The sequence below is a fragment of the Aethalodelphis obliquidens genome, unplaced genomic scaffold (assembly GCF_003676395.1).
Source record: "Aethalodelphis obliquidens isolate GAN/ISIS:26980383/991018 unplaced genomic scaffold, ASM367639v1 scaffold39, whole genome shotgun sequence".
In the NCBI taxonomy this organism is placed as follows: domain Eukaryota; kingdom Metazoa; phylum Chordata; class Mammalia; order Artiodactyla; family Delphinidae; genus Aethalodelphis; species Aethalodelphis obliquidens.
Genome location: NW_020837983.1, coordinates 15,499,373 through 15,518,294, shown reverse-complemented (window position 1 = coordinate 15,518,294; position 18,922 = coordinate 15,499,373). Strand labels below are relative to the sequence as shown.

Sequence of the window (18,922 nt, the reverse complement as noted above, 5' to 3'; positions counted from 1 at the left end):
ATCTGTAGATTGCTTTGGGTAGCATAGTCATTTTCACAATGTTGACTCTTCCAATCCAAGAACATGGTATATCTCTCCATCTGTTTGTATCGTCTTTAATTTCCTTCATGAGTGTCTTATAGTTTTCTGCATACAGGTCTTTTGTCTCCTTAGGTAGGTTTATTTCTAGGTATTTTATTCTTTTTGTTGCAATGGTAAATGGGAGTGTTTCCTTAGATGATTTTTTTAAATATCTGCCAACAACTGTAATGGGATATGATATTATCTGTGACTTCCATTGGTGATAGTCACAGGTACTGCTGATGCCACTGTGGTTGGTAACCTATACCTATAATGAAGGACAATGCTAAATTTCAATTAGAGGTTAATAACAATAAAGATGTCATTTTTCCTTACCCAAGTTTGTGTACTAGCTGAATTCTATCCATGCCTGTGAACTACAGGTTAAGAACCCCAGTTCAGAAGGATATTAGATGAATTCTAAAGACGCTTTAACTTTGAAGAATCTATGACCAACTTGACATACGTTTAGGGTAGTGAAAAACCTGTTTATGTATTTACAGGGGGCTTTGAGGTTCAAAAGGAGAGTAGTTTATAAATCAATAGTATTTTATGTATCATAATGAAAAAAACCCTCAGATCATATATAGGACTGTCTTCTTGCTGAGCAAATTATGACCTCTAAGTCTCTCCTAGCCTCACAATCAGCCCCTCTAAGCACTCCTGCTTTCTACATAATTGTCTTGATCTCCTTCCCAACCTTTGCATTTTCTAAAGTGCCATGTTTTTCATGAAATATTCATGGCTGTCTCCCTGATGGTTACTCTCAGTGAACACTGGCACAGTGGTGAAGTCAGCACTTTCCTTTTATTCCTTTTTATTGCCCTTTTTATTGTAGAATTCTATTCTATGGAATACCAGCACAATTTGTTTATCCATTCCCCAACTGATGGACCTCTGCGATGTTTCCAATATTTAGCAATTATGAATACAGCTGCTACATAAACGTTTGAGTTCTCTGGGTCTTCCCTCACTCTTAGGTGCTATGAACCTGGGCCTTAGGCTGGCTTTTCCTCAACTTTTCTACAGATCTCCACTTTGTACCAGGGCAGGATGCTGGGCTCAGTGGGGTTTCTGCCCCTTCCCCAGTGGCAAAAGGCTTTTGCCAGTAAGAGAAGAATCTGGGCTTGGAGGTGGGATTTTACACCTGTTTCCAGGGGCAGCCTCTCACTATGTGCACACCTGTGGAACCAATGGGGTTTCTCTCTCTGGTTAACCTCCTTGCCCCCAAACTCTCTGGTAAGCACTGAGCAGAGGCCCATGGGAAAGAACTTGTCCACTTATATGTGGAATCTAAAATATGATACAAATGAACTTAGTTACAAAACAAAACAGAGACATGGAAAACAAATGTATGGTTACCATGGGAGGGAGAGGGATAAATTAGCAGTTTGGGATTAGCAAATTCAAATTACTATATATAAAATAGATAAACAAGGTCCTACTGTATAGCACAGGGAACTATACTCGATATCCTGTAATAAATCATAATGGAAAAGAATATGAAAAGGAATATATATATGCATAACTGAATCACTTTGTTATATACCAGAAACTAACACACATTGTAAATCAACTATACTTCAATTAAAAAAAAAGAAAGGGGGCCTTCCTGGTGGCGCAGTGGTTGAGAATCTGCCTGCCAATTCAGGGGACACGGGTTTGAGCCCTGGTCTGGGAAGATCCCACATGTCGCAGAGCAACTAAGCCCATGAGCCACAACTACTGAGCCTGCATGTCTGGAGCCTGTGCTCCACAATGGGAGAGGCTGTGACAGTGAGAGGCCCGCACACCACGATGAAGAGTGGCCCCCGCTCTCCACAACTGGAGAAAGCCCTCGCACAGAAACGAAGACGCAACACAGCCAAAAATAAATAAATAAATTTATTAAAAAAAAAAAAGAAAGAAAGAACTTGTGAGAGAGTGCAGACTCCCCTTGCATCTACGCTCCCAGGTATTCTCAGGTATCCTGCTAAGTCCTCACTTGACTTTCAAGAATTTTTTAAAGATTTTAAATCTTTCTTCTTATTTGCTTTCTAAAATATTTTTATCTTTAGTTGTGGTAAAACATACATAAAATTTATTATCTTTACCATTTTAAGTGTACAGTTCAATGGCATTAAGTCCATCCACATTGTTGAGCAACCATCACCACCGTCCATCTCCAGAACCTTTTCATCTTGTAAAGCTGAAACTCTGTATCCATTAGCCAAGAGCTCCCCATTTCCCCCTCCCTATAGCCCGTGACAGCCACCACATTTTTTTTTTTTTTTTTTGCGGTACATGGGCCTCTCACTGTTGTGGCCTCTCCCGTTGCGGAGCACAGGCTCCGGACACACAGGCTCAGTGGCCATGGCTCACGGGCCCAGCCGCTCTGCGGCATGTGGGATCCTCCCGGACCGGGGCACGAACCCGTGTCCCCTGCATCGGTAGGCAGACTCCCAACCTCTGCACCACCAGGGAAGCCCCAGCCACCACATTTTCATCTCCATGAGTTTGACTATTCAAGGTACCTTATAAAGTGGAATCATATAAGAATCTGTCTTTTTGTGACTGGTTTCTTTCACCTACATAATGTCTTCAAGGTTCATCCATGTTACGGCATGTGTCAGAATTCCCTTCCTTTTTAAGGCTGAATAATATTCTATTGTATATGTATATGCCACATTTTGTTTATCCATTCATCCATCGATAGACACTTGGGTTGTTTCTACACCATGTCTACTGTGACTAATGCTGCTATGAACATGGGTGTACTCTTCTTATTCACTTTTGTGTATATTATTTCTTCTTCCTATGAGCTGGCACAGGTAAAAGGGTTCATGTCCCATATCTCCTTAGAAGGACTTGTCCTTTTTTGGACTTCAGTTCACTTGCTTATCTTGTGACCTCAGCTCTTGATGGGCCCAAGACAAGTTATGACTTTATATAATATACAAAATCCAGCTTTTTGTCATTGTGATAGTGGGAGTGATTTCTTGTGAATTTCTCCACCTTACATGGAAACCAAACTTCTGAACTTTATTTCATCAAAAATAAACAAATGAAAAGAAAAGAAAGAAATACTGTTGGGAGGAGTGGGAAGATGGAGGAAGAACAAGATGGAAGGAAGTTGGTGAAAGAGATAATAATACTCATCTTCCATATCTTCTAATCTAGGAAGTTACCAGATAAGAGCAAATATCAAGATCTAGAACTCTATGTATTTAGGGATACGGAAATAAACACCAGAAAAAAAGTGGTTGCTTCCTATGAATAAGGAATTGGAGATAGTGAGCAGTGGAGGAGGAAACTACTAGTCTATATCATATGCCTTGTAGAAAATTTTGACTTTTTAAACATGCTCATATATAAAACTGGCTGAAAATTTTAAAAATTCCTTCAGTATTATAATTGATTCCCTCAGGTAATAAAATGTAAAAAAAAAAAAAAAAAACCTGTAAAAAGAAAATCTCCTTCTTCTTTATGAAGTCTGGGCCCTATCACAAAAAGAAAGGAAAACAAAAACAAATAACAATGGAGAAAGAATTACATAAATTAAAATTAATTCAACATTTATTCTATCAATGTACAAATCTACCTTAAAAGCCAGAAAAGCAATTTTGAGTTGCTCTTAAAGGATAGTTCAGAAACACATAGTACCTAGGCACTATAAGCAACGCAAAGCCATATTTATAGGCACAAAGTTCCCTTTCTCTGGGCCAACAGGTATCTTGTGAACCAACACAGAAAGGGAGGACTCTTACACATAACAGCTGCTTTCAGGTGTCCACAGTGCAAAGGAGTGCCAGAAACAGCAAGGAAGAAAGTCCAGACACATGAATCATCAGGAGAACTCTGACATAGAAATTTCCAAGTCTCAATCATCTATATATATTACCTTCTTGATTTTTTAAAAATATCACACCATTAAAAAATTTAACTGCGTGAATTTTTAAAGGAAGCTTTGTGTCATTATTTTATATGGAAACTAGCACTGAGCATGAAAGAAAATAAAACAAAAATGAATAGAATGGAAACAAAATAGTTTTACTGGACTTTTGAAAGCTTGGCAACTGAAGCCTACTCTGTTAAAAAGGGAGCTAAAACTAGTATCTCGAATACATGTTTAACACTAGCACCAAATTGAAACTTCCTCCTTGCCTTAATAAGAAACATTGGAAGAGAACAAATTCAAAATCCTTTCAATTCAGTTCAGTACGTATCCATACACCACCCAAAGTCATCTCGTATAAAATCAGTCATAGTGTCCCCCACTCTGAGAAACACTGCTTTAGCCAAAGTCCCCTCCAGTCCTCACAGTAACACATGAACTTCAGAGGTTCAGGGCTGCCTCTGTTGGCAAAGACAGCCCAGAGGCGGAAAGAGATTAAGGAGGAAAATCACTCCCCAACTCCACCCCTATTTTTAAGATGGTAAAAATGAAACAAAGAGAGGGATGATATATGAACAAGGTAATCCTATAGAGCCAGAAGGCCATGGAGAAATCGTATGAAGGAATATGACAGTGCTGATACCTATCAGGTTAAGTACTCCAGGTAAACAACTTGAACATATATTTGTAAAGTAGACTCCGATTAAACAACAAATTCACTCAACAAGTAATTACTAATCTTGTGCTTTGTGCCAGATACTTTACAGGTTCCTGGATATGTACTATCACTACCATAGTAGACCACTGAAATATTTATCTACGTAATAACCAGAGACTATGCATGCCATGTTTACTACTGTTTCCACCAACATACAATACCACGCTTCATGCTTAATAAATGTTTGGGGGATCACTAACGGCCTATGTGTTCCTAGAAGAGAATCTTAAACATGGAACGTTGGGCAGTTATCTAATCTAAGCTCCCTGGATATTCAGAAATCTCTTCTACATCATCCGTAACAAATATGGATGACGAACTCCTGCTGAGTGCTTCCAGAGATGGGGACTCCTGAACCACACTATATAAGATTGTTCTCGCTTACAGTGAGCGAAAATCGGCTTCTCTGAAATTCCCGGCCATAGGTCTTAGCTCTTAAGCGAGCGATAAAGATTTAATCTTTCTTCCTTTCGACAGCTGGAAGCTCATATTATATTTATCTTGAACTCCTCTTTGCCAAGTTTATGGTCCGTAGTTCCAAAAAACTGCCCTTACAAAGCAAACTGTTTTTCCACTAGTTCTCCAGGGGACACATGATCATCTGAAAAGGGGTGCCTCAACCAGGCACGATACTTCAGATAGAGTTTTATAGCAGAATAATAGGATAGTACCCCCTTCCCACTCTTTAGACCCAGCTACGTGCATTGTTGTTTATTTTATCCACATTACATCAGTACTAGGTTGGATAGTGTCTCCCCAAATCTCATGTCCTTCCCAGAATCTCATCAGAATGTGACCTCATTTGGAATTGGGTCATTATAGATGTAATTGCTTACATTAAGATGAGGTCATACAAGAACAGTATGGGCCCTTAATCCAATATGACCAGTGTTCTTATCAGAAAAGAAGAGACACAGATTCAACACAGGGGAGAAAGAACACCATGTGATGATGCAGGCAGAGATTAGAGTGATGCCTCTGTAAACAGAGGAACGCCAACAATTACTGGCGGCACCAGGAGCTAAGAGAAAGGCATGGAACAGATTCTCCCCCTAGAATCTTCAAAGAGAGGATGGCCCCGTCAACACCTTGACTGCAGACTTCTATCTTCCAGAACTGTGACAGAATAAATTTCTGTTGTTTTTAGTCACCCAGTGGGTGGTAATTTGTAAGAGTAGCCTTAGGAAACCAACAAAGTATTTTTGCCTCCCACATGGATTCTGTTTAGATAATACACTCATTTTATTTGTTGCTGTCGTTTTGTTTTCCTTTTTTCCCTTCTAGTAATTCATCATCACTGAAGCAAGTTTTTCCCATCCGAATCTATGTAGTGGACATGAGTTGAGTATGCCTGCCCGGTATCATCTAGTCCCCTCCTTCTGGTAGGAGCAGATTAGAGATTATGCCTTGGTAGCCCCTTGGGCCCATGAAACACAATGTTGGTGGACTGCCGGTCGAGATGCCCTGTTTTTTCTCTGAACTGACTCTCTCTTTCTCTCTCAGAATTCTGAGTCTTGGGCACAGTGACACAATGACGGAAAACAGTTAGAGCTGACTCAACCCGACAGCGGGGTACCCTTTCCAAGGTCTTCTTCTTCAGCATTTCCTTCGATTCCATGAACTACTCCATGACCATATGATGAATTCCTTTCTGCTTAAATTGCCCAGAACCAGTTTCTATTTAATTCAGTTAAGGAACTCTGATAAATTACAAAACTGAAGCTTTGAATTTTGTTCTGCTGTGTTTTACCACCTACCTTATTTTGACTTACCACTATTAGTAGGTTCCATTGAAATTTCAGCTTCACTCCACTCCCTCCCACAAAATAATCTATGGAAGCAGCTCAAAACTCTTCTACATACAGCTATCTATAATGGATTTATTATTGTTTTAGCAAGGCTTATGTCCAAGGCTTCTGTCCAAGAAGAAGCTATTGGAAGACTTAAAAGAAATTAATACATAGTTTCCAACTGGACTACTAACAACCTTTTTATTCTCACTCCCATTAACAATGAACTAGTCACATGGTTTGAGCCTTAAATTAGGTCCTACCTGGAGCCAGATACACTCCCCTATTTTACTGAGTTACACATTCATGAAGTCTCTCTCTCTTTTTTATTTCCCCTCAAGTCACTTAAAATCAGGTTTTCTGATTCTTCACAGTGAAAAACTCTGAATTCAAGTATAAATAATTACTTTAGAGGTGTAGCTGAAGTACGGTGAATTGGCAGTGTACAAGGACAAAGAAGGGTGCCAGGCATCATGCTAAGATCTTTACTTGCTTATCTTACTTAATCATCACAGGAATCATACCTGTAATCTGGTGGGTGTGATTCGCAAAAGACAGGAGAAGCTGGAAAGTCAAGTAATTTGTCCAAGTTTTCACAGCTAGTGACTTAAAAATGGAGATTTGAATTCAAGTCTGTCTGATTCGAAAGGGAATGTTTTTTCTGTCCTGGCTTTCAATTTTAAGTCTTTCATTACTGCAACTGATAATATATCTTTACCATAAATTACAAATAAGACAACATATATAATATACTTTACAACTCACAAAGTACTTCCAACACATGTAGGTTTTAACGTTTTCATTGAATCTGAAACTCTTCAAGAAACCACAATGGCAACAGCACTGATTTAAAACAAAAACGAAACTATTAATTTAGCAACAGAACCATCAACAAGGGCCAATCTTCAATTTTCTTGTCATTAATAGCAATAACCTATTTGAAGAACATTATCCATAGTGGCGTTTTTTTTTTGTTTTTAGATAAAACTCTACTAATGTTCACCCCAATTAGGAAAACATAAACGTGTACTTGATCATCTTGATCACTTAAGTGAAGAGCTGGGTTGATCTCCTATACAAATTCAATTAGAGATCCATTGATGCCTTCTTTAGTTGCCTATAAAAGACCTGGAACGTAACAACTGAAAAGAGAGGTTCTTGAGCTGAATAACCATTTTTAGATAAACAGAAGAAACATGGATTTAACCAAGAAAATAAGTGTGCTCTTAAGGTGGAGAATGTTAGGATGGAGACTTTGAAAAATTATAGACTCAGCTGAAATGATGCAGCATAACCTTGGGCAAATCACACCATAATCCTGAGTCCCCAAGGCCCCATCAGTCAAAAGAGGACATCAGACTACTTCACCTCCAAAACCCCTTCCTAACTATGATCCACTCCCATTGTCCTTTTCCATCTCATCTTGCTCACCAATGGCCCCACTACTTCCACTTCCTAGACAGTAACTATTTAAATTCCAGCACTAGAAGGACATATAAGCACCACCATCACCAACACTGTTAATACGCACTTTTGCTTTGAAAATATTTCCTCTAATCCTATAGTGAACTCTACAGGGAAAAAAAAAAAATCTCCATTTCAAAGATGAGGAAATTGGAGCTCCATGAAGTTAAAAAGGAAAAAAAAAACCTCATCTAAAGTCACAGAACTACTAAGTAAGAGTGCCAGATCTGACTGCAAGTCTCTTTTTTTTTTTTCTTTTTTGCGGTACGCGGGCCTCTCACTGCTGTGGCCTCTCCCGTCGTGGAGCACAGGCTCAGTGGCCATGGCTCACGGGCCCAGCCGCTCTGCGGCATGTGGGATCTTCCCGGACCGGGGCACGAACCCGTGTGCCCTGCATCGTCAGGCAGACTCTCAACCACTGCGCCACCAGGGAAGCCCTGCAAATCTCTTGATCCTCCTTAAACTGCTGTCCCTCTTTCCTGGCAATGGGTGGCGAGTATTCTGGCTCATCATTTGGTCTTTTCCGAAAACGTCAATTGATTCACAAGCCTGGTCGCAGCTCTGGTTCCAATCAAAATTGTTAAAATCAGGCTTCATAATCCAGAAGACTGAGATCTATGTTTTGGTCAGTGGAGTCCCAGACCAATGTCAAGTACCAGGCATGTCTGTGTGTAAAAGAGGCTGCTTCCAGCACCCATAACTGTGCTCCCAATGACAAACAGTATATCTCTTTCACCTTCTTTAAAAGGACAGAGACAACGCTAAATCACTAAATTAGAAGGGACTGCATCAGCCAATTTAGCCCAGTATTCAGATTCCAAATGATATCACATAATGAATATTCTAGAGATAGAAGAGACACACTATTTATACTGAAGGCTGAAAGCCTCAGGATACGTTCTAGGCTATTTGCTTCTGAAGATGAACAAGGATTTATGAACAAAAGTAAAACCTTCCACAGGCAAGGTTACCTTTTTCATGCATTACTGCTGCTTGTCCTTAACAATAATAAGCTAAAATGAAATTAAAAGCAGAAAGTCTCTTTGCCTCTGCTGTAGCATAAATTTCAAATTCCTGCTTTTGTTGTTCTTTTTCTTGTTCTTAAACTCAGCAAGGACAGCATACACTGTTCAATAAAATTCCCAGCCTTGACACTACCCTTCTTCCAGCTGGACAATAACTGACCCGCCACAGTGGCCCGCAAGTTTGTTCATAGGTAAGAGAAGCTGCCACATTATTTCATTCCCCACTCCCAATACATACACTCTGATAGTTTAAAGCATAGGCAGTACCTAGTAGCCAAATCAGCAGAGATGTTCAGCTCTATAATCTTTATATTAGTCTCATCAAAATAGTGACATGGTATGCTCAGCTTTTGAAAGTGAGCCTTTGTCACCAACATTATTGACAAAATTGATTTGAAATTCTGCTTCACTCTAACTATCATATCAGCCAGCCCACTGCCTCCTACTATGGCTATCAGAAGTATAAAAGGGCACAGATCCATTCAACAAGTATCTGTGGGGAAGGAAACCATCTCTCCTTCCTCAAATGTCAAACAAAATCAATAACTATGTCCTAAAGAAAGGAAAAGGGAGATAAGAACTGACCCCTTTCACCTCAGATTGCTCACTCCCTCCTTGTCTGATCTATAGAGAAACACATGTAACTGTTTCCCCCCTAATGGTTTCTTTTGCCTTCTGCATATCAACAATGTGTTCTGAAGTATTTTTAAGAATAAGGCTATATATCTCTATAGCCTCTCCAACTTTAATGAAAACAAATACCCATCCTGTGTTTCTTTTTATAGATAGACTTTGAGACATACGTGAAATATATGTATATTACTCTAAATGAACTTGGTTTTGCAAACCGGTTGCAAGGCACAATGCAGCTCAGCATTGCAAATGCAGAGTCCCAGTGTCTAGAACAGAACCTGCTACTGTTGAACTTACAAATGCTTGTTGACTTTACAAATAGGATTATCATTGGTTCAAAGCATATCCTTGAGGCTTCATACAGCCCATGAGAGGTGCCCTCTATCAACAACAGTGCGGCTCACAGTGAAGTTCTGTCCTCCTCAGTTCTTTCACTCTGTCTTTGGAAAGAGGAAGCCTTCCTAAAATCAAGAATATGCAACTGAACAAACAATTGAACAAGACATTCAAGGGTGCAAGCAGAGAAACTGAGAAACTGAGAAAACAAGGACTCTCCCCACTGCCTTTTTCCAAGAGAGACGCAAATCTCTGTTCCTCTTAGAAGCAGGAAAGAGCTGTTTGTGTTTGTACACACAGGAGAAAAGGAGAGGTTACTGGGTACCCCAGAAACTAAGCAGGAGGCTCTTCTGTTGCATGAATTCCTGAAGGACTGAGGGATGGTGACGGCCAAGGATGGAGGGAATGGTTATTAGAACAAGAAGGGAAGTAAGCAGCCCTAATGAGGATCCCTTTAGAATGAATTCTGAAACCAACCCACCAATAAAAGTGCTGGCAGGTGGAGGGAGATGGAGGGGAGACTAACTAAATCTGTTTAGTTTCTCCAGGCCTCAGTGTGATCATGACAAAGGTTTTATCAAGCAAGCTTCTGAGTTCCTGCACACAGGTGTTCTTAGAACACTTCCCTGATATTATTACATCCAAGAGTGTAAGCTATTGTTTCCCCTCTCCAAGCAGTGTATTGTACTGCAAGCCGGAAAGGTCTGCTTCTCAATACATGCCTTGCTGTCGATTTAAAACTGAAACTAAATGCACGAAAATTATACAGGTTCTTACCTTCCTGGGCAGATGTCTACAAATACTAAGGTTTCATTTTGGAACACTTCATGAGGCTTCTAATAAGTGTTCAGCTAACATTTTTGCCTGATTCGGTGCAATCCCTCACTACATGAAGAATTTATTAGTTGTAATTTAAATTAAATTAATATTAATTTTAAAACTATGTATTTTTAAAAGCAATTACCAAACAAGTACAGTGAAAAATACAGTGGCAGAACCAGTTTTAACTTGTTTTCATCAAAAAAATGTTGACTCAGTTCCTATGCATACTATATATGTCTTTTCAGACATTCCCAATCTATTTGAGGACTTTTTTTTTTTTTTTGAAGGCTGAAAAGAAGTTCTGCTAAAAGGAAACCTCTTTAATTTCCTTAAAGCGACTGTTTTTGAATATGGGGCCATTTGCAAAGAAAGTCTCTTAATATTAACTACTCTTGATTTTCAAGATAGACTTCCAATAGGAATACGTGAAAGCATCCTGACAGGAGCCGCTTTTCATTATAATCATACCTAGCTCTAAGCCAGGGTTCCTCATCTTCAGCACTGCTGACATGTGGGGTTGGATAACTCTTTGTTATGGGGGACAACCCAATGCCTTGTAGAATATTAGCAACATCCCTGGCCTCTGCTCACGGGATGCCAGTAGCACCCCTCCCCACCCAGTTGTAACAACCAAAAACATCTCCAGACATTGCCAGTGTCCCCTGGGGGGCAAAACTGCCCCTGTTGAGAACCACTGTTCTAAGCCTATCAGTAAGATCTAACCCTGGGGCAAGAGAAAGTGATTTCTCTTCTTACGTTTTGGTTAATATTTCTCTCACTCATTATTCTGCTTCATCAAACCATTTCACCACTTTTTTTTTTTAATGACTTTACCTTAGGGTTGCAGGGAGTCCATTGATTATTTCCTAAAGTGTACCTGAATTTAGGGAACAATCCTCTAGGAAAATTATTAAGCTAGGCTTCAGAGGACTAAGAACCAGCCCAAGGGTACAATCCTTTGTATTTCAAATGCACGAGGTAAGGAGTGGAGACAGAAGGGTTTTCTCATTTTGCACTGAATTTAGCATTATATAAATGAAGCTTTCACCTCCACACACGCAAAAGATCTTCAGGTGCTAAACTCTACCTTTATTTGACATCCTAATCAATTTGCCCAACTCTCCTTCCTCCATGACTCCCAAAACAAAAAAAAACAGGCAAACATATTTGGTTATATTTATTTGAGCAGCACTCTGGGGAGAACAGTATTAATGGGTAAGATAATAATTTATTTTACCTTCACCACATGTTCTAATAATAATCAATGAAAAAAACATAGTAATAGAAGCAGAAAATGACAGTATATGTCTTTGTATTCAAACTTTTCAGATATCCAGAATCATGGCCATACTTCAAAAGGTATTTTTCAATAGTTACTGTACTAGAAACTGGGCCAGCCACTGTCCTATGGAATAAGACAACATGCCCCTGGCCATTAGAAGCTTGCTGTTCTTCTGCTGTGTCCCTCCACAGGTCAGTGATCACCTTGCAAGACAACCCCATACTATGGTCCTCATCACTTTTTCAGAGTTTCTCACTTCCCTTCATCTGAGTCTCCCCCCTGCAATTTGGATGTTCAGAATTATTTCTGATGTCTGAACACACAATCTCAGAGCCCAGCCCTCTGAGATATCTGGCAGACAGTAAGCACAGCTCTCGCTCTCCCTTCTTTGAGTCCTTCCACAGATGGCACAGGTTTCCAGAGTCTCCTTCATCCTCATTTCCTGTATTTGGTAAAGTCTCGCTTAAAATATGGCACGGAGGACAGGAAATAGCAAGCTGGATGGAGTCTAAGAAACCGTGGACATGGTGACAACTCCCGCTCTGCCGCCCCCTCCCCTCCAGTTTCAGACGCGTACGCTGTAGAAGCTTCTTCCCTTCTTGTGGTTGGTGGGTAAAATATTTGTTAGTCTAAGAGGCGCTTTTGCATAAAGCTTTTTGCCCTCAGGGCTTGTTTTTTCTACTAACCTGGTCTTTTTCTTTTTAAGTTACAATTACCTGTGGGAAACTGGGGAGACCCACCTCGCGAGAACCAGTAAGTGCTGGCTATTTGGAGCCATCACTGGGGTTCGCGGGGCAACATCACTGCGTCACCTGCAGGGGCAGCAGAGTGAACTGAGGACCCCCGGAGTGACGCCCCAGGGAAAGACTGGTGGATTCGGGAGCCCCTCTAACCAGCGGGACTCCTCGGATTCCCTCTGGCAGAGGAGGGACAGCAGCGTCCTCCGGGGTACCGAATCAGAGGACAAGACCGGCGTCAGGTTTGGGACGTGCAGAAGTCGGGGGAAGAGGTTAGAGAAGAGCATCACTGGACGAGCAAAGAATGCGACCCTAGGGAAAGGAGGCAGAAGAGAGGCAGGAAAGCACGTTTCCTTTAATCCCCTCCCCGTGCCGCCTGTGGAGCCCTGGATCTCCTCGTCATGGAGACAGACTGCAGCAACACACGCCACCCCGGGCGGGCAACACGCGCACAGGCGCGCACACACGCATACTCACACGCCCCGCCGCGAGTTGCACACTGCAGACTTCTGTCTGACTTCCCGGCCCCAAACACCGTACCTCCCGGATTCCTGTGGCCTAGAGCAGAAATCACCCTCCACCATCCCCTGAAACACACACATTCAGACCCTACATTGCACCCTGAGGGTGCCGGGAACCACTCAAGGGAAGCACTGGCAGCTCCCCTGCAAATGACTACCTTCCCGGTTGCTTAATCTGTCCAAATCTACAAGCTTGCCTAAAGCGAGCTGCCCTGTTAACAAGCGAGGTAGAAGATGAAGGAGGAGCCTGGCGTGCAAGTAAACCTCAGAGAACCGCTACTAATTCACTAGTCAGGGGGACCGCACGTAGTAGCCTCCAAGCCTTTCCTGAGCCTTTGAGCCCCAACAGCAGCCCCGTTCCTCCGCTCGATCTCTGCACCACTCCCCTCCTCCCCTTTACCCAAATCCCTCAGCGATTTTCCTACTGGCCCTTCCAGGTCACTTTCTGCCTCCACCCTCTGTCCAGCCAGTTCCCAACATTTGGCCTCGCGTATTCGCTTCGAAGACCTCGATCCAAGCCTGTCCCTCTCCATCATTATATCGCCCTGACCTGGTACAGACTCCCCAAATTTTTCGAGTCCACTCGTTTCCCGGGGCCCACGGCCCCCTCCACCGGCGTCCTAAGCTCTGGTTCAAATCCGCTTTCCACGCGCCCCACTTTCCATCCATCTTCCCTCCCGCCCCTCCGGCCAGGACACGCTCACCCTCTACCATGCCTCCCACACGGCTCTCTCAACCCTGTCCCCCGAAGACACCCGGCTTTCCCTCTGCGGCTGTTCTCTGCCGGGAGCCCGCATCCCAAACCCAGCCCGCACCAGCCCGCTCTCTCGCTGCGCGGTCCTTCCCTCTGCCCCAGTCGGCCCCCTCGGCCTCCGCCGGAGTCAGTTCAGACTTCCTGCTTTGCCGCCCCCGCCCCGCCCCCCACTAGAACATCCCAGAGGCCACCACTTTCAAACTGGCCAAGAGGCTCGCCGAGGCGCCGGGCACCTGGGGCAGCGGCCAGCCGGTTCTCCGGAGCGCCAGCCGTGCCTCCCGCCTGCCAGCGTGGGCTTCCCCGGGCCGCCAAGCCGTCGCCCCACCGCCCAGCCGCCTCACAAACTTACTTGCGGGTCGCCAGGAGGGGGCTGCGGTGAGCGGCGGCGGGCCCCGCGGCGGCTAGTGCGCCCCTCTCGGCTGGGCTGGGCGGCGCGGCGACGGCGCTGCGCTCCTGCGGCCGCGCGGTGAACGGGCTCAGCCTGACGCAGCCTGGCTCTGCCACCGCTGCCGCCGAGGCCGCCGAGCGCTTCCAGACATGCTCAGTTTCCAGACCTGCCCGCGTGGACGCTACCAAGAGCGAGTGACTGTGGGGGGAGACAGGAGGGAGCCGCGGAGCGGCGGCCGCCCGCCGGAGGCTACCAAGCCGGAGGCCGGGAGGAAGGGGGGCGACGCGCAGCTAAAAATAGCTAGTGCTGAAACCGCCGCTCGGGCTTAAAGCGCCCACCCACGCCGCGCGCGCGTCCCCGCCGCCAGGGACTTGGGCTCGGAACCTGAGCGAGCGTCCTGCTAGGTCCCTGCCGGCAGTCTGAACCCCACCCCGGGGGGAAAATGAGCTTCCCGCACAGGCACCAGAGGGTTTCGCCGGAACTAAGCCCCACGCTTCCCTGATTTAGGGCTCCAGACTATCGGGCAACCCTAATTTCAGGTACTCGCCAGAGAAACGACAGAAAGTTGGGTTAAAGCAATGAAAAAGCTCCGCGACTGCGAAATTGGCTTAGGACTTCTGGAGAAGAATTAAAGTTTTTTGGATACTTACTTTTACTGGAAGGAAAAAGGAGGAAAGGAGGGTGATGATGAATAGCCGGGAGAGGGGGCCAAAGGGTGGCAAGCGGCAGGCTGTAGGGGACTTTGGAAAGAGCTTCTAAAATTAAAATGTAGAATTCTTTTCAGAGCGTTTATGACTCCTCATTCCGCAGGGTTTTGCATAGTTCACGGACACCTACCCTGACCTTGGTAATTTTGTTGTCCTTGTAATCTGAACTGTAATTTTTTTAACGCACGTTTTACCTCCATCCTTGCGCCTCCAGTCCGACTTTAAATTGCAAAAAGAAAAGGACGCAAACTGGAGATGAACGGATTCTGACACCTAAACTGGAACCGGGCCATTTGGTGACCCTGCGCAGGGAGGGGTCGGTCCTCTTGCCACGTCGGGCCAGGAAGCGTCCTAGGTATCCTGAGCATCCGGCTCTTTCAGCCTCGAGGTCTCAGAGCCGCCTCACCTGCGAACAAACTATGCCCGCTATTCATTTTCAGTGTATTCTACCTTAATTCCTGATAATCTACTTTTGAAAATTTTCCTCCCTTAAAATGAGAGTTACAAAAGTTTCCTGGGTCAAATTCCTGTCTTTATTTAACTCACCCCTCACAACCATCCCGTAAGAGAATCATTATTATTCCCATTTGACAGAAGAGGACGTTGAAGTTCAGAGACACTCATCTCTTGCCTGGAGTGATAGTGTTGAACCCAGAGTCCGCCTGACTAGAAACTTCCATGGTTTCCGCATAACCTATTCCCCTGAATCAATAGCTTTACCTGATAAGGGCAGGAAAAAAATAGATTTTTCTCTGTGGAGTGCTCAGAATAGGAAAATGCCAAATATGAATTTTGTTCTCCATTATTTTACCCCTAATTTCTTTCTCAACATTCACAGCTTAGATTGTGTATATTCTATTAAAAGTGATGTGTTTTGTTTTTATTCATTCATTCAGAGAGAATTTACTGGGAATCTTCTAAGAACAATGCAGTCACTGGGGATGTATTTTATATCTCACAGTTCAGATTCTTTGTAAGCCTACTTTCGTTTGCCATTGTTACAAATTAATGTGGTTTTGCTAACCCTACTCAGCAATGTAGTTGTGCTTTTTCACAGAACTGAGTGGTATGTGTCTATCTGGACCAAGTTGTCCTCCCTCTTAAGTTTCCTCCTTCCCTCCCCACTTAAATTTAGTGCCATGTCTAGCCCAAAATAGTTGATTAGTTAATGTCTGACCTTTTACTTGCTAGTCTCCAGCTTCCTGACTCCTTCTTCCTTTAGTGTGTGCCTCTGATACATGTCATCTCCAGGACTAGAGCCACTTTGTCATGACAACACCATTTTCCTAATTTTCCATGAGCAATTCATTGGGAAAATCAAAATGGAATTTCCCTTGGAGTATCAGCACAACTCACCCATTCCTTTCTGTAGGTAGTGAAAGAAAATGAAAAATATACTTTGTCTTCATCCCGGTTGTTTTTCTTCTTCCTTTCTCAGTAATTAATCTTAAGGTGGGTATGATTATCTGAACATCTTCATGCTATAGCATGCATACCAAGCATAATCATGAGACGGGCAGATTTTGATTTCACAGTAAAGACTATGATTTCCTACCCAAAGGTGTAGTTCAAAAACATATTGCATCCAGGATTCTTAATAGCAAGTGACAGAAACTCAACTCTAACTAACTTAGGCAAAAAAAGGAAATTCCCTGGGCCATGTAACTCAGAAGTACAAGGGGTGGTTGGGCTTATCCGAGGCTTAACAACGTCAGCTAGAATGTGTTTCTCTCTCTCTCACTTGCTCTCAGCATTGCTTTCTGGTTTGGCTTCATTCTCCATCAGACTGTGTCCAGAGTGCAGTTCCAGCCCTACACAGATGACAAAGTTTGCGATCTTACAAAGAGAGCAAACCTTGTGTTCTCATGAACAGATCAGTCTTTGTCAAAGGAGCCTGGTTGGCTATCCTTGTGCATCCTCTAGGGGAAGAAACCTCTCAAAAGGAAATAAAGTATCCAGTCAGCGGAAGAAGGGATAAGGGATGCTTGCAAGATAGAAATAATAGGTATCCACCACAGGCAGGTTTCCCCATAGAACAAAAAGGACAGCAAGCCCGTGGTGGGATATCAGTTGATTTGAGTTATTCAGAAAAGAGCAAAAGGATAATGATGCTTAGAAGTGATTTTTTCCTATCTCTTTTTTAGGAAGAGGTGCTTTGATTTGCCTGCCTAAGGGTGGCAGTTAGTCCCTCTTTGTTGCCTTTTCATCTTGATTTCGGGGCCATAGATACTTCCAGGGTGATGCCACTCGTTAAAGTCTTCTAATGAGCCTTCAGTCAGCTGAGGCCTCCAGTAGATAATCTGTCTCTATGGGAAAAGGACATTTTCCATATTCTTAAAGCCCCTTCTTTCTTTTTTTTTTTTTTTTTTTTTTTTTTTTTTTTTTTTTGCGGTACGCGGGCCTCTCACTGTTGTGGCGTCTCCCGCTGTGGAGCACAGGCTCCGGACGCGCAGGCTCAGCGGCCATGGCTCACGGGCCCAGCCGCTCCGCGGCATATGGGATCTTCCCGGACCGGGGCACGAACCCGTGTCCCCTGCATCGGCAGGCGGACTCTCAACCACCGCGCCACCAGGGAAGCCCCTCTTCTTTCTTTTTTGATTTAACATACCTGATAATTATGTAAACCATTTGACAATAAAAAGTGAGATAGTTCTCTTTTGCCTCCAATCCTGAACGTATAGAGGAGAAATGTTGACCTTCTTATAGTAAAGGTATTATGTCTTCATATGGATCACTGCAATTCGCTTGTTCCCCTTTTTAGTATTTATTTATGCGTAAATGAATGCAATCGATGAATCACTTCATTCAAACTGCATTTTATAGTTATATTAAAATCATCAAATCCATACCTTTTCCTTAATCTTCCTCATTGACTTCTTTGCACATGGTCTTCTAAGGACTCTTCACTCAGCATTTCTCACACCACACCTTTTATTTTTATTTTTTTAACATCTTTATTGGAGTATAATTGCTTTACATTGTTGTGTTAGTTGCTGCTGTATAACAAAGTAAATCAGCTATACGAATACATATATCCCCATATCCCCTCCCTCTTGCATCTCCCTCCCACCCTCCCTATCCCACCCCTCTAGGTGGTCACAAAGCACAGAGCCGATCTCCCTGTGCTATGCGGCTGCTTCCCACTAGCTATCTATTTTACATTTGGTAGTGTACATAAGTCCATGCCACTCTCTCACTTCGTCCCAGCTTACCCGTCCCCCTCCCCGTGTCCTCAAGTCCATTATCTACATGTGCATCTTTATTCCTGTCCTGCCCCTAGGTTCTTCAGAACCTTTTTTCCTTTTTAGATTCCATATATATGTGTTAGCATATGGTATTTGATTTTCTTTCTGACTTACTTCACTCTGTATGACAGACTCTAGGTCCATCCACCTCACTACAAATAACTCAATTTCGTTTCTTTATATGACTGAGTAATATTCCATTGTATATATGCGCCACATCTTCTTTATCCATTCATCTGTCGATGGACACTTAGGTTGCTTCCATGTCCTGGCTATTGTAAATAGAGCTGCAATGAACATTGTGGTACATGACTCTTTTTGAATTACGATCTTTTAAGGGTATATGCCCAGTAGTGGGATTGCTGGGTCATATGGTAGTTCTATTTTTAGTTTTTTAAGGAACCTCCATACTGTTCTCCACAGTGACTGTATCAATTTACATTCCCACCAACAGTGCAAGAGGGTTCCCTTTTCTCCACACCCTCTCCAGCATTTATTGTTTGTGGATATTTTTTTAAACATCTTTATGGGAATATAATTGCTTTACAATGGTGTGTTAGTTTCTG

General features: G+C 43.1%; 1 protein-coding gene across 2 annotated transcripts in view; it reads right to left on the bottom strand.

The window, feature by feature from the left end:
- OXR1 (oxidation resistance 1) overlaps positions 1–14,454 on the bottom strand; it is a 454,493-nt gene extending 440,039 nt beyond the window's left edge. For both annotated transcript variants that reach the window (XM_027131593.1, XM_027131595.1), the window contains exon 1: positions 14,366–14,454. The gene's annotated coding sequence lies outside the window, so the exon portion shown is untranslated. The remainder of the gene's footprint in view (positions 1–14,365) is intronic.
- Between the last annotated feature and the right edge of the window lie 4,468 nt (positions 14,455–18,922).